This window comes from Acromyrmex echinatior, chromosome 10 (assembly GCF_024713525.1).
Source record: "Acromyrmex echinatior isolate Ae372 chromosome 10, ASM2471352v2, whole genome shotgun sequence".
Lineage (NCBI taxonomy): Eukaryota > Metazoa > Arthropoda > Insecta > Hymenoptera > Formicidae > Acromyrmex > Acromyrmex echinatior.
This window is the reverse complement of record NC_141861.1, coordinates 4,598,594-4,620,579: the sequence shown is the minus strand read 5'-3', so window position 1 is coordinate 4,620,579 and position 21,986 is coordinate 4,598,594. Positions and strand designations below refer to the sequence as shown.

At 36.7% G+C, this 21,986-nt stretch overlaps 1 protein-coding gene and 1 long non-coding RNA gene across 5 annotated transcripts in view; one reads left to right on the top strand and one right to left on the bottom strand.

Moving 5' to 3' along the window:
• Nucleotides 1–21,002, bottom strand: part of LOC147908235 (uncharacterized) — a 36,851-nt gene extending 15,849 nt beyond the window's left edge. Inside the window, exon 1 of the long non-coding RNA XR_015546313.1 lies at nt 556–21,002. This is a non-coding gene — a long non-coding RNA (uncharacterized LOC147908235). The remainder of the gene's footprint in view (nt 1–555) is intronic.
• The window catches only part of Atg16 (Autophagy-related 16), a 408,498-nt gene that overhangs the window by 100,387 nt on the left and 286,125 nt on the right, over nt 1–21,986 (top strand). The window lies entirely within an intron of this gene.

Below are 21,986 nucleotides of genomic sequence, written 5' to 3'. Positions count from 1 at the left end.
TTGAGAAACTGAAAGAAAAGAGACGATTCCGCGGAGATCGGCTTCCTTTGACTTGGGTGTTATAGTTAATTATGTCCGCCAGCGTGGCACGTCTTGACTATCGGTGAACAGCGCGTAAGCAGTAAACGCTTCGCTAAGTAGAGAGGATATTAATACGTTGCCTTAACGGAGATGCTTCACGTCCCTGTTCTCTCCCTCTTAGTAATCCAATGGGGGCTATAAGCTCGTTCCGCGAAATCATTTCCTACGGCCGCGAGCGGCTAAGTTCCTCGACCGGTGTAATCGATATTAACCGAGCATTATTCAGCTCGCCCATTTTCCTGCTTCCTACGATTTAGCGTATATTGCCGCTCTTCTCGCAGGTACATTAGAATACACATATCTACGCACGCACGCATGTGCACACGTGGCAATGAAGACCTGTCAGCGTTAATAAGTAACGGCCGGGTCTTTTCGCGAGATTTATTTATTTGACGTTTCCTATTCAAACGTATATCTGCCGCCAGCGCACCTAGCGCATCAACCCTTTTCTACTTAGACCGTTAAAAGACATACCGGAACGAATGCGTGTATACAGCGTCGATCCATCGTCCGCCTCGAAAATACGACGCTGTGCACTTTGTCGGGGAATACATTTGTTAAACTACCGTACGGTGACGAAGAGGATCTTCTTGGGGGGTTAAGCACATCCGCATCCCTGCGTTGCGGTACCGTGATGTGGACCCATGGCCCCAATGACCCCATGTACTCCCATGTGCTCCCGGCCACACCACTTCTCCTTCTCTTCATCCGCGGTCATTTCAACAGTCTTCTCTTTCCTTCCTGCCTCAATCTTTCGCTACCGCGTTTGGTTCCTTGTAAGTATTTTCAACTCTATGCTTCGCTGCATCGCCGCGCACTGGTATCGGGCGGTTTTTTTTACACTTGCGGCTTACCAAGGTGCACGCATACTTTTGTGTGCACGCAGTGGTCACGCTCGCGGAGCTCGACGAACGGCCGTACGTATCTCGCGTCAGTGTACCACTGAGTTGCCTACGTAGGTACATACTTAGATGAAGGTGTATAAGTTCGAGGACTACGGGATCCTCCCCCCCGATAGACACGATCGTTGAAACGTGTACGTGTGCGCGCAGGAAAGCGCGCGGAACCGAACAGAACAGAGGCGGAAGTTCATGGTTACCGCAAGCCAAAGCGGCTTCGGCAGCTGGTACGCTCGCCGCAGAGAACATTTCAATCGGAGCCGCGAGAGTCTTCGAGGTCCACCGATTCTGATCCGAATACCGATATTCAAGTCCTTGGAGGTCGCTAAGATTTCAGCCGGAAGGAAATGTTTCACAAGATGCAGAAGGCTGAAGGATATCCAGGATATTGATTGGCGGAGATTGCTTTTAGCTGTCTTCTTTTTTTTCCGAGGAAACGCGTGACTATATTCCTAAAAATCTCCGTGAGATTTTATAGAAAATATCTTAGTATAGAACGTAATAAACAATGAGTACATTTTTTATCACAAGAACATCTGTTTAATTACATATAATATTATACATTATACAATTTACAAGGCTTTGATAATTTTTAAGTAATCCCTTTTATCGCATTTTCCGCTATCGCGCAGTATTTCTATCCTTTCATTCTTCATGGAAAAAGTAATTTACTTGCTTTAAATAATCGGCTAAGTTCATTTTTCTCAGCACCTCTAAAGTTTCTTGATGCTTGAAGAATATTTCTTCTTGTCCTTTATAATCGCCGTATATAATTCATGAAGAAAAAGATGCTGTTTTTAATTCCTTAATGTTAAATCTACCTATTTATTTAATAAAATTGCTCAATTTTATATGTATTAATTACAAGAGAGTTCACTTTTTATGTTTTTCATATTTATTTAGACATATCGCGTTGTTTTTACCTTCTTTTTCTTAAAAGAAAAATATTAAAATTATTATTATTTAATATAGAATTATTTGTACTTAATTTATACTTGATTTAATTTTTCTTGTTGGCAATGGAGATTACATAATCATAAATAATCGTAACATGAATTAATTTAACAATTATTTCGAAAGAAAAATAAATAAATTACATTATGATCGATTTTGATACGAAGAATAAATTAATTCACAACAAAACGTTTGTACGCAACTCAATTATGTTTTATATATTTCTCTAATGTTATTATTATTTTAGCTATCGCGTTTGATGCAAGAATAAATAGTCTTTCAGAGAGACAAGACCATGATTATCGCGTTAGACTTGCGTTCCATTGTCGTTTCATCAAAGAAGTTGCCAGTCAGCGCGTCTTCCCGATCGCGGATGTCATTACTAAGAATTGTTTGTCTTGTATAATTGGGTGTAGAATGTGTTTATCTGAGAGCGTAATGTTTCCGATCTTTCTCTGACAAGTCTCTGTAGACGCGAACGATCCTGCAGGCAGCCGCTGTTATCGATCCGCGGAGTGTAGCCACCTCGGGTTAGAGGAATTCAAACCGATACGGGGAAACAGGTGTCTCCCACGGGGGCGTGTACAAGAACCATCTCGAGAGTTAGAGACGGATAGCAGAAATTACACCGGGTATTTCCTTCGGTATAAGCCCCTCGCCGCACCTTACCCGTTCATTGATCCTTTTACCGCTATCCGTTCAATTCGAGATTCGAGATTCGAGATTCGTAATTCGTGTCGCCTACGAAAGGAGACAAGTGCTTCGGAAGGACGCACGGGTCCACGCGCATGAGTACAGGCGTATGTATTGTATTATGTACATATCCACACACTCAAGCGTACACATACACACACATATATACACGTGCATATCTATGTGGGTGGCCAAGGAAAAGGGAAGACCAGGAACCGCTAGCTAGGATATTCTCGCTGGGTGAGAAAAGAAATTGGGAATTTCACGCTTCCGTTGGCCATTCGAGAACTGGCTGAGAGTATAAATATATGTAGTATATGTGTGCGGTCTCTAATGGTCGAAAGAGGGGACCTCTCCGTCTTTTCGATCCTATGTGAAATCACATACTCCGCCGATCTTCTCGTTCCTCTATTTTTCAACTACCTCTTTCTCTCCTTCTTTATTCCTTTCCGACTCTTTCTGCTTACCTCTCTTTCTCTCTTTTTTTTTTCCATCTCTGTCTACCTTCCGTTTCGTATTTCATCGATAATATCGTTGCGATGGACGGCGGTCATCCCGTACTTTACATACTAAAAGCTTTTAGCCACGGTTATAGCCGCACACGATAGGATCGTGAGATAACTTATATTGCGTTTCCTTCACTATTTATTAGTTGTAAGTGCCTATTTATGATAACTGTGATATATTGATCGAAATCGGAATCTGCACCATGTCGCGTATGAGACACGATTTAAAGGAAAAAATATCGTTAAATTACGTATTTATAATTTCATACATAATCAAACACTAATTTATACTAATTATTTGTATTATTATTATTATTACTATTATTATAATAAAATGTGGATATTAAATTTGTGCGTGTAATTTGAGCAGTACTATAAATTTTACTCTTAATTAAGATGAAATAGCTTCCATAACCATTACGTTAATAAATGAACGATCAATTTGACTGCTTCGTAATAAGAGTAGCGATGTTTGTAGGTAAACAATAATAGTTTCGCATTAACTATCTTAATTATCGTTACATATAATCATTTAAAAGCATGTATTAATGTTTATAATTTGTCTTCTTTGACGTATGAAGGATAATTTGGATTTTATATACTGGTGAAGGACTAATTAATGTTGATTTGCATTAATCTCGAACCTTTGCAATTAACCTTTGCATAAATTTACAATTATATATCGAATCAATAATAATTTTAATTTATATTATATTAATTTATTAATTAATAATTAGTATTGTTTCATGAAAATTCGTAATAAAATGAGAGTAGAAATTAAACATAAAATTGAAAAGGAAGAAAATATTACGTAATTATTAGGCAAATGGATTATTGTGTAGCGTCAACATAAACTTTGGGGTAAATGCGAATTTCAAGCAGCACGCACTCAAAATTATGCGAGACCGCCCTTTGTTGCTAACGTATACCATTAGCTAACTACTTCATACAGTTAACATAGATGTTGCATCATTAATTTAATCCATGTTCGACTTCGTACGTCGGTATGTGCATAATCCTTAAACTATATGGCGCGCCCATACCTTAAACGGGACGGGATGGTACATTACCGAAGTCGGTGCAACTTACTTCGTTCAACTAATAATTGATCCATAAAGTGCTCCACGGGCTTTAAAGTTTCTTAAGTCAACTTTTCACTTGCGGCGGTATGAAAAGATGCACTCCGGTCTAATGAAATTTCGATGGATTTGTGAGAAGGACGCGCGCGAGTAGCCTCACGGTATTCGTAATTTGATATTCCTTAAATTCTTAGTGAATATCATAATCACGATACGCGCTGGCCGCGTATCTTATAGGCAAAATAAAGTGCGCGTTAGGAATTCTTCAAGCTTCTCATCTATTATATGAACGGAACTTTCGCCAATTTAATATCTCATGGCTCACTTGCGATACAATGCATTTTAAAAGATTTGTTTAGATACATAGCTGATTTATCTCTTAATACTTCAACATAATTTTCGTAGAATTTCCTTTCTATTCAATTCGCTATGTACGTGTTGCAAAATATACATAATTACAATTTTGCTTTAATTTTAACTATGATACAAATATGGTATTCAGCGCCTTGGTTACGTTGCTTGACATCAAAACTGTGTTAAATTGCGAGGAACCTCAAAAAATGCATCAGTGCGTTTACTATGGAATAATATAAAAACGATTTATTCGAATAAAATATTTATTACTTTTAATTGTACAGCTTAACAAGATAGGAGAAAAAAAATTTTGATTAATCTGGATTAATCGTAATGTAAAAGTTTTTGTGCATATTAAATAATAGCTAAATTATATTAAGAGATAATTAAAAATTTTATTTGATATTACATTAGTATGCATAACCTACATATTTGAACGTTAGACTATAAAATATAAAATGTAGAATGTGTCAGAATAAAAAATGTCACTACGATAATCAAAATTTCTTTCGAGATCGTAAGTACAGTTCTTCTTCATTGCTTACTTTACACCGCTCAGTTTTCGATGTTATCGGGATGAGGTTTTAATTAACTTGGCAAAGTAAAATTGCCGCTGCCGAGAAGGAATGTCGAGTTCTTCCACAATCTCATTTCTAAACTCTTGCACTTCATTGTAAAAATAGACTCTCAATGACTTCGTCGTTATTCAATAATTAAGGAAAGCAGTTTTTTTTAAAGCTGCTTATTAGCGAGCGCATTATTTTTGTTCGTATTATGAAAAAAAACTATGAAAGCGAGAGAAAGAAAGAGAAGGAAAGAGGTATCTTATATTATACTTGCCCATGCATACAGAAAATAAACGAAGGAAAACTTTTTTAACGTTTCTTTCTTATGCATCAAAGGAACTACAAAAAGTTTGCCTTTGACTGATTAATTCATGTATAACAGAAAATAATTATCATATTTAAGATACTTTAATATATATTTTAATATTTAAAAGTTTTTTAAACAAAACTTATATTTTAAACAAATAAAATTTGCAATATTCGGCATATGAAACATTTAATAAATTTACAATTAATATAATTAATACTATTATTTTGATCTGATAATTTCCTCTCATCGATTATGTAACAGTATTTTTCGTTTAAACTGTTGCTCTTGCCACGTTAAAGTGTCTCTAATTCAGAAGACGTGCAGCGAAGTGACGGGTAGTGTCGACTCCACAATAGATTCTGTCGAGAAGGCAGCGTGCCGTGGCGGACGGCGGTTTGGCGGATCTATTTTACGGAAAATGTGATTCATGAATACGCGGCACAACTCACTACCGAGATTTCCGTAAATGCGAAACTCACGAGCGTCGGTCCGTGAAGAAAGAACGGAAGGAGAAAAGGCAGTTGGCATTGAATTAGGTATTGGTTCGAATGAATTCACGTTTGGTACAGTGGGTTATAAAGGAGAAGCACTTACTCAGAATGTTGAGTGATAAAAGGCGTTGGAAAATATGTTTGGACCACAGTTCAATGGAAACAAGGAGGGGAAGAGAGAAGGAGGAAGAAGGGAATGAAAGAAAGAAAGAGAGGTAGGAGAAGCTGGGACAAGGTGAAGTGATCGTTTGAGTTAAGCGTTCTTATGGAAATTCTAAAGTAATATTCTGCAAAGCATTCAAGTCAAGGCGAGCGCACGCGAAATCTGCGTAATGAAAGCTTCTCACAAGACGATGGAATGATGAAGAAATTTCCATTACTTTGATCTGCACCGTACCGTATGTGAAGTATGTAAGTGTGTACGCTGTGAAACTCACGAAAAGCCTTACACGATGGCAAAGAACGGAGGCAGTCTCAACAGTTTTTGAAAGTTGATAGCGAGAACTTCGATGAAGTTCTCACTTCACTCACCGAAGCTCTCCAGATTGTCCTTTTTTTTTCTTCACGAAGCCAGATTTTCAACGGAATGCACGACATTTCAAGGATAATCTACCTCGAGCAGATTTACGTGTTAATGCTAGTCATTGAAATTAAATGCTCTTCTCTGTTATGCATGGTCGGTTCGGTATTGCATCCTGATGAAATGCAATCAATAAACCTCTCAGTGAAATTTCGGAATATCACGAAATATAATGATTTGTTCGGAAACATACGACTTGAATCGTTTCCTGTGTGTAGCACAATATTTCACGTGACACGTATCGTTAAATTTGCATAATTCCATTAATGAAGTATTGAAGTATTGATTAAAAGTGATAACATTTAATAGTATTATGCAGCTGTTAATGACGTTACGTTATCATCTCTCGCTCCCTGTGTTTACCAGAAGTGTTCGAGGATCGCAATTAAAAACGATCGACCGTTATTTTACGCTCGTAATTCTCTGAATAAAAGTCGGAAATCGTTTCTTTCTTAATGCATCGGTAATTTCTGGGAATGGACAATACACCCGTTGCGATACGGCTAAGTGAGTACAATGCAGATTTAAAGAGTATCTATCACTCCGTTTTATCGAAGGAAACTATGGATATTCCGAAACACATATTCAACATACAAAATTTAAAATACCGTTTTAGCGCGAAAAGAAAAGAGACACTTGAGTTCTCTCTCTCTCTCTCTCTCTCTCTCTCTCTCTCTTCATTTTGTCATCTCTCTAGCATCATCTCTCGCTCGTTCTTCGCGCGAGGAAACTCTTCACGGAAGCATAATAAAATTTCCGTAGAGAAAACGGCGGGTGGTGCGGCGAGTGGAATTTCCTTGTCTCTTTCTCAAGACAGAAGCTCTTGAGATGTCGCCTTATTACAAGGTTCCCTCTTTTTTCGCATTATTCTCGCTGCGTAGCGCAAGAAAAAGTTTTGTTGATTTCGTAAATTCATCTCGTTTAACGCAGTTTTAATAAAGCCGAGTTTTCCCCGTGAGATATGGCGATTAATTAGATGTATTGCGGTCTCGCAAGAGAATTTTTCCATCGTCGTACCGTTCACTCATTCATCCACGTAACACGTACATGGCTGCCCCGTGAAATTGAGTTTAAATTTAATAACGGATTCTTTCATCAATTTGGTTTTTTCCTGGATAAGAATGTAGGTAAAGGTATCGACAATTTCAGAGCAATTTAAATTGTGAGAGGCCTTTGACAAATTTGGTTCCTGGGCAATGAGTTGGTAACAAAATCACATTTCTTAATTTAAAGTTTAAGTAGAAATTTATTTTTTTTATAGAATCTTAATTTGTAAAAAACTGACTTACGAAAGTATTATATAATATCGAAAATTAGAAAACTGCGTGGTAACCTATGATTTTATATTTTTGATTTTAACAACTTCTCAATAAAAAATTTGTTACTAAAATTTAATGTAACAAAATTTTTTTATATGGTACATATATATATATATATATATGAGTTATTATAGAGTATAGTATATAATAATATAAAATACAAACGTTGACAAAAACGATCGATTCACGCTGGCATGTAATCTAGTATGCGAATTGATAGTCACCACGGGTATTGTCCGCAGAATTTCGATCTGCATGTAAGGATGACTATGTCAAAGAAGGTCCTTGTAAAATTCCGTGTAGTCATAGACAGTTTAAACTTACAGTGCCTCGCGGGATCAGCAGTTCTTTGATCGGTAGTAACGTCGATGTACATAGATAAAATCAGACATCGTCTATGGACATGCGTTCTTAGTCAGCACAAAGATAAGTGACGCTATGATATGTTAACATATAAGAAGGCAATTTAAAATATAAATTATCCATAATTGTGTTTAAAAAGAACGTACTGTATTTTCCACAATTTATATAAAGAAGAGGTTGAAAGATGTCATTTATTCTTTCACGTCAGTAGTAACTTTTTTTTTCTTTAAAGAAACAGGAAATTTTATTACGAACCAAGAAAGGAGAATAGTTAATAAAATGTAATTTAGTTAAAAAGCAGATGATAACACACTATAAAGGAAATTAAATTGTTGGCTCCATGTACTTATCACTAGTAATAATTTTAAAATAATAATAGCAAAGGCTTTGTTTTTTATCATTTTCTTTTAATTAAATGAAAACTGTCAAAGAAAACATTATAAAGTTGCAACTGCTCTGAAACATTAGTTGGTTATGATGGACATGATCTTGCACGACTATTTGAGTTTTTTAAGTACTGTCAAACAGAACGAGGCTCCGATGGAATCGACTCTTGCATGCATTATCGAGATATATGAGCCAGTAAGAAGTCTTGGAGCTTAATGGAACTTAACTTCGAATCGGAAAAGGTTTTAAATCGATGCAATTACGATTTTTTCCCCTGCGATTACGAGGATGAAGATCACCCGGAGGTTTTTAGCCCCAATGAGCAAGAAGTCAAGTTTTCCGTTCGAGTAAAAACTAATTGATAGAGTCGTGTATCGAGAGGAGAAATAGCAATTTCAGAGTGAAACGTTTCGTAAAACGGGACGATAAGAATTTGACCTGAAATCCTCAAATCGCCGGACAATAAATGAGAGCATTGCAACGTATACACGCGCTTACTCGTCGACGCTGCGATACGTATCGTTTAGACGATCATTGCACTCCGCATTCCTGCCAAAGCGCTGAACGACGGCATGCCTCCGCGAATCAGATCTCGCGAATAATGACTTGGCTGATAGTGCCATGCTGATCAAGAGCGGAGAAATTTACATGTTACTTTACTCGAGAAGTTAGGGGCGCCCAATATGAAACACATACACCTGCGTGTACATTTTACCGAGATAAGATAACGCATGCGTGCATGTATAATTCTAAATAACAACTGTTGTTACGATTTTCCGCTTCGTTACATGTTAATGTAATATCGTCTGATATAAGTACGCCGGTATATTTTGTATGCTCGTAGATATATTATGCGATTAACTCGCTTTCTTATGATTACGTTCTGTATGAGCAATTCCAGGCACTATGTTGCAAACCATAACGTGCGGATTATAAAAAAGGTGCGAGCATGATATAGCGTCTCGCCATAAATGCGTTATTGAACAGCGTATATATACTGATTTAGTATCAGATCGTGCGTGTGGAGATTAATGAAACCGGTAACTTCAGAGGATCGTCTCAAATAAGAATCACGCGAGCGCGAGATTATCATAGAAGTGTAGCAGAATTCCCGCTACTTTGTTCGAGGGTTGCTTGAAGTTACGGAAGGAGCGAAAATTGTATAGTGTGCGCGTGAAATCTCGAGTGGCAGTACCAATCGACGAAGGATAACAAACGGATGACACCGTTGAGTAACAGTGGCGGAAAGATAAGATCTCCCTGTCGTTTTACGCAAGAGGAACATGGGAGATCTCTTATGATAATCGAAGCGTCCATGATCTTGCATGGATTTGTATGATAAGCTGCTTGCACGGATATGAATTACAGGGCAAAATTGATCTGAAATTCAATAGTCGATAAATAACATGCACCGTAAATTCTGTAATCGGTGGTACACTGAATACCGTTTAAAGTCGGCGGTCGTACGCGCAAGAGATAAATACAGTTCTTCTGAGGATGGGCGGTCGTTACATCATGGATCACCACGGGAATCGCTTTGCGTTTTGCAGTTATGTCTTTTGCTAAGGATTACTTTTGCCACCAAACCTTTGGCGACCAAAATATCTTAATTATCGTTTATAAATAATTATGGAGAAATATTTGCATGTCCTGTAATATTTTTTAGTTTCAATGCACAATATTAATTCATAATATATATTGAACAATTGTCAAAATAATATTCTATATACTTGTTCTTATTTTGTACGTTGCAATTTAAGAATTTTGTACATTCTAGGTTATCGATAGACATATTTCAAATTCTTTATGGAAACAAGAACTTTTTTTTTAAAAAGAGGATCGATGTTTTTAAAATTTTCCATCTTTGAGACAGAACAATTCGCGCGTTGCAGCTTTTTCGATCTTCACTAGCAAATACAGAACGTTTATTTTCGAGATAACATCGTGAGATAGTCGCATTCTTTATGTAGCTATGATATTCTATTGGTTTATCCTTTATGTAACACAGATTGGAAGCGTCAAACTGGGAACGCGCACGTAGCGACATGTTGTGTCACGTCGTATTGACTATCGAATGGATAGCAAGCTGCGGTAGAGACGGAGGTTACCAGCTCTCAATACAAGCGCATCGGGTGTGCATGGGATGTGCAATTCTTATGCAAACTGGCAGCGGTCCAAGCCTCGGTATTACGAGGTGTCAGTTGTGTCACCTCCCGAGACCCTCTACTCGATTTGAGTAGACTCAACCCACGACGTGCTTCGTTTCGTATCCGGATTGCTTCTTGCTTCTTTTATGCTTCTGTGTCTTCCTCTTTTCATCTCTCTCTCTCTCTCTCTCTCTCTCTCTCTCTCTCTCTCTCTCTCTCTCTCTCTCTCTCTCTCTCTCTCTATTGCTCGCAGTTTTCCACTTTTCGCGTTTACCTTGCGCTACGACAAGGTAAACCTCATCTTTTCACAAGATACAAGTATAAACAAATACGTAGGGTAATAACTATGAGGTACATGAATAAACGAATGCACTTGTCCAAACTTGCTTTTAAAGGTGCAGGCAACAACATTTGGTATTCTGAAAAATTTTATTTTTTCATCTCTCGCAGCATAATGAAGAATTTTCATTTATCCTCAACTCGGGGATTTGAAGAGATTGAAGCTTTTTCAAATCTAAACACAAAATTTTTAAGCTTTTGCATTTGCACTACTTTCAATTTTTTTGTTATAATATACCAAAAAAGAAATTCACTTAATAGGATGTTAAATTTTATTTTTATTCTAAATTGTAATTTTATAATTTCTTCTTTCCTATATATTGTATTAAAGAATGTTAATTTCAAATGATAAATCTAATAAGCCGTACATCAAAATCTTTATACTAAAAGTCGACATTAAGGATAATAACTAACGTAATACACCCATATTTATAGCAAGATGAATATTCGTATGCGCGAGGAGTAGTTCTACATTTATGTTCGTTTAATCGCGATGATGTCGGGAAGAAAGGCCACTTTATCAGAACTCGAGAACCTCGTATCCCCCTTAAGCCGGCTCCCACGCGTTGTGAATTAAGGACGACGCTGCTACGATATAGCAGGCCTCGCGTTGTCCTGTTAACCCATTAACCCTCGCAGGGCGGCCTCGTTAACCCGCCCCTTAGCAGTTGTTCGCCGGCTACTTTCAAGTTATGATCGTCTGGTCACGTTTTCTACGACCTCCGTGGGATCTTGCACGACCGAGTCCGCTACGTATGCGAGAGATCCGCGAGTACGCGTGTCTTCGAAATCGTGAGAGTTGACGCGTACGCTAATCTTCGATTCTATGAGCGTAAACCCGTGTACATGTGCGCCTGGAGATAGAAACGCGTGAATGCGGTTTGAAATTCATAGAAATAACAACGCTCGCGCCGAAAGAGACTTATGCATAATGCGAGAGTTTATCGTTGAAAGCATTCCCGCACAGCCGTAATCTCACCACGGTTTTTGCACGCGAGCAAAAAGAATATAAACGAGCTAACTTTGTACTGAAGGTGTGTCGCGTTTGTTAATACATTACATGGGGTTTCAGTGCCCATGTCGCATGATCGTAATCTGTTGACGAAAATAGAAAAAGAATGTTACATGGAGTACTCTACAATTTATGTCGTCGCTTCTTTTAGCTTTTATATAAATAATACAAGAGGGAGCTTAATTATAAACTAATTATAAACAACTAGAAAGAATATTTTACGAAAACAACACAAAGAAAATATAAGATCTTTGGATAACTTTCAAATTATCTTATATTTTATGTATGAGGAGGAATGATATTTCTTCTTCAAGAACCATTATGAGATACTTTGCAACAATATTTAAACTGGTACTATGATCATTTACTAAAAGCTATATCTCCATACAGAAATACGAAGTTTATTGGTTTAGAACTTACTCTAGAACTTCCTTTTCACCCCTTATTTTCTTCTGCTCTTTCTTTAGTTAATAACTATAGAATCTACTTACAATACTTTATTAACACACTTAAAGTAAAGTCACTGAAGATCGGTTTAATACGGAAAGTCATTCTCTGTGAGAGATTCGTCTCCTCTGTGTTCCGTCGTTAAATGTCGTTAATTGAACATTAAAGATGTATCATGTATGTATTTTTAACAAAATGAAAAAATGAAAAAATTACGGATTTTTCTAAATCTGAAAGTAATATAAAAAGACAGCAATTTAAAACCTAGATCAGAAATTATTTTAATAAGAAATAAACATGTTTTTAGAAAATAATGAAAATAAAATGAAAAAATTTAAACTATAATTACATTGTTAAATATAAATATTGATCTTATTGAACTTTCATATTAATGTAACATTTATTTTTATAAATAAAGTATAAATTTCTAATTCCAATTACTTTTTACGAAGATTATACACCTGATATATTCTTAAAAGAAACTAATAAATTTTATGAGATATTATTTATTCTTTTCTATCTAAAGATGATGTGACAAGCACCAGTTAATAACCATTTACGAAATATTTTGCACATCATGTTTGTTCGTAAGATATAGTCTCTTACTATAAGTACTTTGAGGTAGAAAGAGAAGAATGCAGGTACACTTATATAAAGTATTAAAGTATTAAAGTACCGATGATTGCTTTCCGTCGTCAGCGGTGTAAGAGCATCTCGCTATATATTCCGTTCTATAGATCCAACTCATGTGACACATAATAGGACGTGATGTACACAGTATATCTATTTTGATCTATGTATCTATTTGATAGCTATATAATGCCACATATCTATCACATGCGGTACGTGATAGGATATTCGCTTTCACTGATAATGCAGAGGTATATAGGATAGACTGAGAATGAGCTCTATATTAAGCAAATGAGACTGAATTAGCTTTCCAGTGTAATATTGCATTCATATTATACGCATACAGCAGTGATATATATGACTTATTCGTGATAATACATTGATATAAATTATAATCCGAATATTGTATCAGTCACGTTTGCTACATTCAGTAATTGCACAATCTGAAGCACAAACAACAACATACATATATTTCGAGATTTTCAATTAATTAGAACTTATTAAATTAATCTGGGATTTTTTCTTATGCTTTGAGATTGTTTAACATATGATATCAATTTTTGACACATGTGTCTATAACGTATACACATATCTCAAAATTATAGTCATTTTTGTTTGTTATTAATTCTAATTAAATATTTTTAAAAATTTTGATTCTATTTTTTTTTCAAGAGACGTTATACATATTGTTAATAAATTATAGCTGAAAAATACGGTACAATTTTGATACTTTAATTACAGATAAAACTAGCATAAAACTATCAACGGAGATATGCATTTAACAATAAATTTATTCGCGATCTACAATTTATGTCTTTTAAATCTACAAACTTAGAGCCGACTACAGTGTTACTGAGATCGCGAATCCGTGCGCGTGCCTCTACATATCACTGCTATACCAACGGCTCGCTGCGAGTTCCGTGGGGAACAATGGGTTATAACGATCCGCAGCCTAAAGGAATTAATAGCCTTGGAGTGCCCTTCCTTCCTCATGGATCCTCCTCCCCTTATACACTACCTTCGGCACGATTAGGTATCCACGAGGGAGTCGAACCGATTGGAAATCCTCGCCTGCGGAGTCGATGCCGTATAGGATGGGCAAGGTACATTATGTAAATCGCCAGGATAACTAGGTAATTAAAGTACGGGAATAAACTACCAACGCTCGAATTCCGCTGCAACTTCGTTCCATTTTGCAGTTTCTCTTACGTCTTGGCATGCACTCCAAGATTGCGCTCCTTTTCCTCCTACTCACCCTAATCGCGTAGATATCTGTTTTTTTTTGTTCATTTCCTTATCGAAATTTATTAATCAGAAAATGGAAAATGCTCTATTATTTTTTGAACTCTCCATCAAAAATTTCTTAATAACGATCGAGATGTTCAAAGGTGAAAAAGATTGAAAATGTCCTGAATTGGCGATCATCGTGAGCGAAAAGAAATCGTGAGATGGACTAAGCGATTTGAAATCGTTAAGATGCCGCTGGCAACGGAAACTACCTAGGACCAGAAAAGGCAGTTTGAGAAATCCTAAATTCTGGTCGGAGTACCGATTAAAGAGATCGGTTTACGTCGCATGAATAAGAATTAGGCTCCTGACTGGCGCTCGCCGGTTCCTTCATCGCGAGAGATCTGGTACATGCTGAATAGTCCGCTGTGTTATATAATATAATTCACAGTGAATATTGATACTAGCACGTGCTTCAACTTTGAAAGCGAGGAAAATTGAATATAGCGTTGTCTCGCATAAATGAAAATAAATCAGTTGCTCCTAATTGTATTTATCTGTTTTGGGATAATGAAAGAGAGAAGAAAAATTATCTACTTCTTTTTTCTTGGAAATGCATGATTCTTTTTTATTAAACTATATAGCGAGACATGTATGCTTTTCAATTAATGTAAACGAATGTTTACAATATGTTTATATAAAGCTTGGGATATCTTCATTTCTCTTTCAGCGTGAAAAGCATGTTTATTTTATGTGTAAATATTAGTTCTACGCAGCGATGTTTGCATTAACTACGGCGATTTTCACAGATGAAAATTAAATAATTGTATATAAGAAACATTTGATCGTGCAATAAACACTTGAAATAACGACGAATTTATGATTTTACATTGTTGTGATGTTGTAATTAAATAGCTTTAAATACCTGAGATCGCGTAATAAATGTAGACGTAGTTTATGTACGTGTATATGTGTCGTGAAAGGAATGACGTTTATGAATAGGTATAATTTTATACGAACTGTTTTTCGACATATAATTATAATGTATACAATTTGTATTGTGGGGTGACATGCTTTACGAGAGGAGTTCACAAAGCGTGTTAATTTATTGTTACGTTGGTGCTTACATTTTGTTTCATGTTTTTAGCTTAATAGTTTGTCAAATGACTTTCCATGGTTAATAAATGTATCAGCGTAACATTTGTTGCTCCAATGAGCACATGCTTTCTCGTAGAATCTCGTTCCATTAATTATTCTTTTAATCACACTAAGCGCATTACGAAAGCTCAGATAATCACGCGCATGTTGGCGTCCTATTATCTTCGAGCTCTCACAATTTCCGTTTACAATTCGTTCGCTCGAAACAGATAATGTAACTGTATAAATAATTAGCAGTGCAAAAAGTATCGATACGAAGTTTGTACTTTTTCTGTCGAACTGATCCTGATGCATTGCATCTGGATGACTCGTGAGAAAATCGGTACTATTCGCGGAACAATAATTCGACCGTTTGGACACGGTGATTATCAACGAATATCAGGCCACGTCAAGCATTGCCGTGGATATTAACGTTACGCAAAATCCCGAGAGTATAATCGTTCGGTCCTCATGGAGATTTCATCATTGTTTGCATTTTCGGCCAGTCATGGAAGGGTCAATTCCATGGAATATCGGATGCGTTTGCCTCGCGCTGATTATTCCCAAAGCACTACTGACCATCGCTTTTCACTCTGCTTCTCTATCCTCCTATTTTCTCTTTTCCATTCTACATCTCTTTGTCCCTCTCATTATCGCTCATAATTTCTCTTTTCGATCTATACTTCTCTTCTCGCTCTGCCCAATACAGCCACATTCGATGACTATGCAAATAGCAGGCGCCGCATATTGAATATGTCCTGTATTCGATCCGTCGCTGATGCACGTCTATAATTCGATACGTGTATATACGGTAACGTTGAGTACATATCGCGGGATTACTCCGATCTGGCGGTTTTTCGTTTTCCAGTTTTATCGACCCTGTGCAGAATAATATAGAAACATGGTATTTTTATGGACGCGTTGAGCTTTTTTTTTTTGGATGACTGATCGCACGATGTAGACTCGATAACGTTGAACTATCGTGAATATTTATCTTACGTAACTGTATTTTAATTATTCGGAAGCGAAACTTATGATAGCACAAAAATAAATATGGCAGACAGCAATATTATTCTATTTATAAACGAATGACAAGATATTTTTTTTCGTCAGTAAGTAAAATGTCGTAAAGTTTTAATGAAAATTCGCTCAACATCCGGCACATATGTCCGTTATAGCGTACATGCGGACAGTCGGTTGAGCTGAGTGCATGTGTAGAAGACAGAAAATTGAATTTTTTTATTGTGACTCTATATATATTAAGAAAAGAAAAATAATTTATACTGGTCATACAAAAGTAAAAGGTTTATTTGCATAAGCTATGAGAAACATTTTTTTAATTAAATATACATTGGAAAACAATTTGTGATTATTTTTACATCACATTATTTTGTTAATGCAGCAAAAATAGAAAGAATCAAAGACAAAAATAGATTATTAATCATGGAATATTGTGAAGAGTACGATTAATAAGTTATTGTTTAATGAAATAAGGGATTGTCAGCGAAAAATGTTAATAATAAAACATTTTGTTTGGTGTTGCGAGTAAACAATGAGAAAAGAATGGGTTTTCTAATCGAGCCTTTGGCTTAAAATGCACGAGTATTGAAAGCGCCTTTCGCTAGCTTGTAAAACTCATAAATATGCAACGCTGCAAAATAGGACGTAAGGGAATTAGACACGGCGAAGGAGAAAGGAGGAAGAAAACGGAGGACAGCTTCTTACGTAATGCAAACGATAGCTTCGCGAATATATCTACCTTCGAAGTACCATTTCTTTAATTGCATGGGAACCATGGCAACTGTTGTTCGGTGTGGAAAACACCCGCTATCTTCTCTTTTCACAAAGAAAAACGGTCATTCGTTTAAATTGCCTTTGTACCAGAAGATGCAACATTTCGTGGGATTTAAAACACACCGATTTGGTGATGAATGTGTTTCGGATGCAATTCTTTCAAGTTGCGAGACTTTAAGCTTCGAATAACAAATTTATTTTAACAGTTGCGTCGGACTTTATCGCCGTCGTAGTAAGAATTTCCAAGTAGCCGATATACGATCTCTTGACGTTAATAGGAATATATCCAGAAGCCATCGCGCTGCCTCATATAAAATATATCATGTGAATCCTCTATCTCTCTCTCCTAGTTGCATCGTATCGTCATATATCCCTTGCGGCGAGTAAGCGTGCTCTAGCAGGTCAGATTATTAATTTCTAATGCTTCACAAAGCAACGTTTTACAACTGTAATAGATAAAGGTAAATCTGACATAAATAACTCAAGGTATCCCTAAAGAAGCTCGTTATCGCATTTATCAATTCGATAAGCCTTTCGTCTGCGTGAGATATATCAGAATCTGGAATCTCGTAGAGACTACACAGGAATTAAACATTTATAGTATCGGATTATCGCATTAATGTGGCTTGGAAATGAAATTCGATAAAAGGAATGGATTTTTTTCTATTTGATTTTTTTATTTGAGCTTTTAGAAATTTGTCGGAATCGCGCGATTTTTTTACGGCGGATAACATGACCGATCGATTGAAATTTTATCAACGCAAAGATTGCGCGTTTGCATGAGTAATATCGACATAAACATCATTGGAATGTCAGTCAGCAGGAGTCAACGAGAAAAAAAAGAGTATACATTACATCGCAGCTATGCACCACCGTGATCGGCGCAACACAATTCACCGTGCATGGCGGTACATTCGCGTGGCACTCCAATGCATCAACAACGGCAATTTTTAGACGGCACGATGGAGGAGGGGTCAGGCGGTTTTTGATGCATCGCCGTAATATTGGCGATACATTAATTCAAGGCGAATGGGAAATATATCAGTCGACCACATAATTTTCGAGCGTCCGAGTTCCAAGCTCGGTATCCCAGTTCCCAACGTGTTCTCGTCCGCTAGCGGACTTTTTTCAAACCTGGTGCCAACGTGTGTTCACGCAGAACGTCCCTATTCTGATGTGATCTATGACGGCGACGACCCTCGTCGTGACGCAACGCCTGCGCGAATCAAACGCACTAAAAATGTTCGGCCATCTATTTTTAAGCATCGTTATTTGTAGGTCGAATGACAATTTTTATCAGTTCGATTTTTATACGATAAATAGTTCGACCCAGTAAAAAGTCACTGTTTACGTTCCCAAGGGTGTCACGTTCGATACTTTTTGTCATGTAGTGAATAATATAATTTTTTACATAACGAATAGTATAACTTTTGTTCTTTACACTCGGGACACGTGGATCAAGCCACACGGAATTAATCTGGAAAATTGTGGATCGAAAATTGCTGCGAATTCTCGGCTATAAAATCTCAACGTAGTGCGTGTTGAAAAATCGCGTTTCCTAATACGTTAATGTTCACATTTCGCGTTGAACTGTTGATTGCGAGCGTTATTGTTTTTCGAGTCGTACATTCTAGCGGCAGTGCATCATAGTTTACATTTCATGCTGAATTCATTACCGACGCAATTGCGTTTGCAAAAATGATTGATTTTAAATTGTATGCGTGAATTTATGATTCGCCGCGTTACATTAAATCTTGGCATTCCAGTGCTATTTACGCAAATGGGCTTTATCATTTGTAAACATAAATTGCTTCTCTTGAGCCGGAGATACATATAAAACGATATACCTACGGTAATGCCTGGTAGTTTTTACATCCGTACAGGTCGCGCGCGATTATCCACGCCTCCGGCAACTGCCTAAAGAGCTAATCCACGAAGTGAGAAAGTTACTGGCCTGCCGCGCGTAAGGCTGTGCATTAGGAACGCGGCCGCTTAGTAGTCGCAAATGTAACTGAACTTTAATGCGTGAGGATCTGCAGATATCGTAAATTACGAAAACTGGTGAGGTTTTGCGAAGGTCGAAATACGGAACAAACTTTGTTACAAGCGTCTTCCAAGAAAGTTATAAACGCATCACGGTGAAAAACCAAGTGAATTTGATTACTATGATGTTGGGACATGCAGAGTTATCATTCATTTGGAGACTTTTGTAAATCATCGCATATATGTAAAATTACGTATATAAATGACGTATGGAAATTCGCATATTCATAACCATTAATCACTTATTGACTTGCTAATTGACTGTATTTCATATTTGATATGTTTATTAACTGATCCAATCCGCAACACGTGTATTTGAGGCGTAGATTATCGCATTAGATATGTCACAAATTCATTATTTTGTTACTGTTATTATTATCAATAACATGTTACTGACAATGAATCACCTTTTTATCAAACTCGAAATGCACACATAATTTTCGACTTTTGACAAATATGTTTTACTCGTATAAACTTAAGTATATTCTCATTTCCTAAATTAATTAAACATCAGAATCTAGCAGTAATTTCGTTGAGTGCACGAAATTACTTCTTCAATGCTCTGGTTGTAAATTTGGATTTACGCTGGGTTATAAATTACACAACGCGACAATCTCTCGCCTTAATCCAAGATCTGTACACGTTCTGGCAAAATCGTAAACTGCACGCTAGGGTCTAACAAACCCAACCATTTCCATGTATCATACATCTTTCTATTTTTTTACAAGACGTAATTGCTTACATAAAGAGATAGATACAATTGTCTTACATGTCTCTTTTTTCCTCGATTTTAATGATTAATTATTAATGCTTTTTGCTTCTCGAATTTATCTTTCATATGAAATTGAATGAATACTCATAGCGCAATTTTAAAGAGTATGTGTCTTTTTATGTTTTCAGAAGAGTCTAGCCTTACATATAACTCTCTTCCTTCCTTTCTTCGTACATTGTTTAAGCTTAATCTTTAAGTAAATGACCACAGCACTCCATGTACAGTTATTTTAAAAATCTTATCTTGGAAAAGAAAAATAAAAGTTTCGCCTAGAGGTTTTAAAATTCATTATTTTTACATTCCTCTATTTCATAAGGATAAAAGTAATGTAAATTTAACACTATACAGCTATTAAAAAATATAACTATGAAAATAGAATCTGTTTGGAGTGTTTTGAGCATCCTACTTACTTACTTAAAGATTAAGTGCATCATGAAATCTGATTGTCTTAAACGAGTTGTTAACCTCAGTTTCACGCTAATGTCGCCTCCTTCCGTAAAGTCTTTAAGTGCAGCTCCAGTTCGTGCGGTTGAGCTGAACTGTAAATGCAATGAGCTGATTAATACGATGTTTGTTAAGACAGTCATACGATCGGACACTCCGACGACATTTACCGTATTCTATCGTGTTTTACGACGACTTGCTTTCAAACAACAGCGCGGAAATAGCTGTAAAGTGGAATTTTTGAGTCTTGAATTACAAGCTGTTTCGAAAGTGGAAGCTAGTTAACTGCGTATCAGAAAGAGACTCTTTCTATCGTTACCTAACCGATAGCTGTATCCTTTTCCATTTGCGAACGGATCCTGTTAATTTTTTCGTTAAAAGAATCTATGAGAATATATCAAACACACACTATTCTAAAAAATCGGGCGCAAAACTATAATCATCGGAATGAAAGATATCCGTCGTTTAAAATCTGGTTATTTTGATGATTAGTCTCTGATTTAATCACATCGTTGTCACGACACTCTCCTTTCTCTTTCTTTCACAAGAATGTGATCGACAGTGATTCGCTGTTTGTCGAGAGCGTGACAGATGCCTGGGCGTTCTCTAAAGGCATCTTAAACGAGCGATGGGGTCTCGTGTAGGTGCTCCCTTGTCGACGTGTCTTATCGACATGAACCTATAAACCCAAGCTGGCCGGAGATAATATCGGGAACCCCTTTTCCCAGACTTCTTTCACGTTTTCCTCTCGTCGCTGAGGCTTCGTCCCCTCGTCGTCTTCTCGAGTGCCTATATATCAGAGGAGTCCTCGAAAACGCGGTGGATTTTCGTCGAGGTAAAAGCGAATAAAGGTCACGAGAGCTCTACGCCGATATGATTCCAGGAATGATTCCGTTCCTGGCGATCGATGTTCGTAAAATCTGCGCCACCGTCAACGATCTGCATTTGTATGCGCAAGAAGAAACTCTTGTACCGGCCGCAGAGCTGTGAGAGAGTAGAAATTGGATGCCGCTGTCGGGACAGTAAAAATATTTGTATGCTACCCAAAATTGATTCCTACGGTCCAAATGTTATTGCAATAGCATTGGAAATTTCATCTGTCATGCAATATTTAAGATTGTGCAGTCTTTATATCTATATTGTTTTATAATCGATCATCGCGCAGAGATAAAATTGGAATTGTTGATAATGAAAAGGTATCCTTCTACTTTCGACTACTTCGATTTATATAATAGATTTTCAAAATTACGACTGGTATGCGTTAAAGATTAAAAAAAGAGTAAGTTGAACGAAGATTAAAGATAGTTTACATTAGTGGAAACAAGCACTAATTATTTTTTCATATCTTATTATTATTTATAAATTTTTTTAAATTCTGATTTTTTTTATGTACTTTGTTATATTCATTGCAA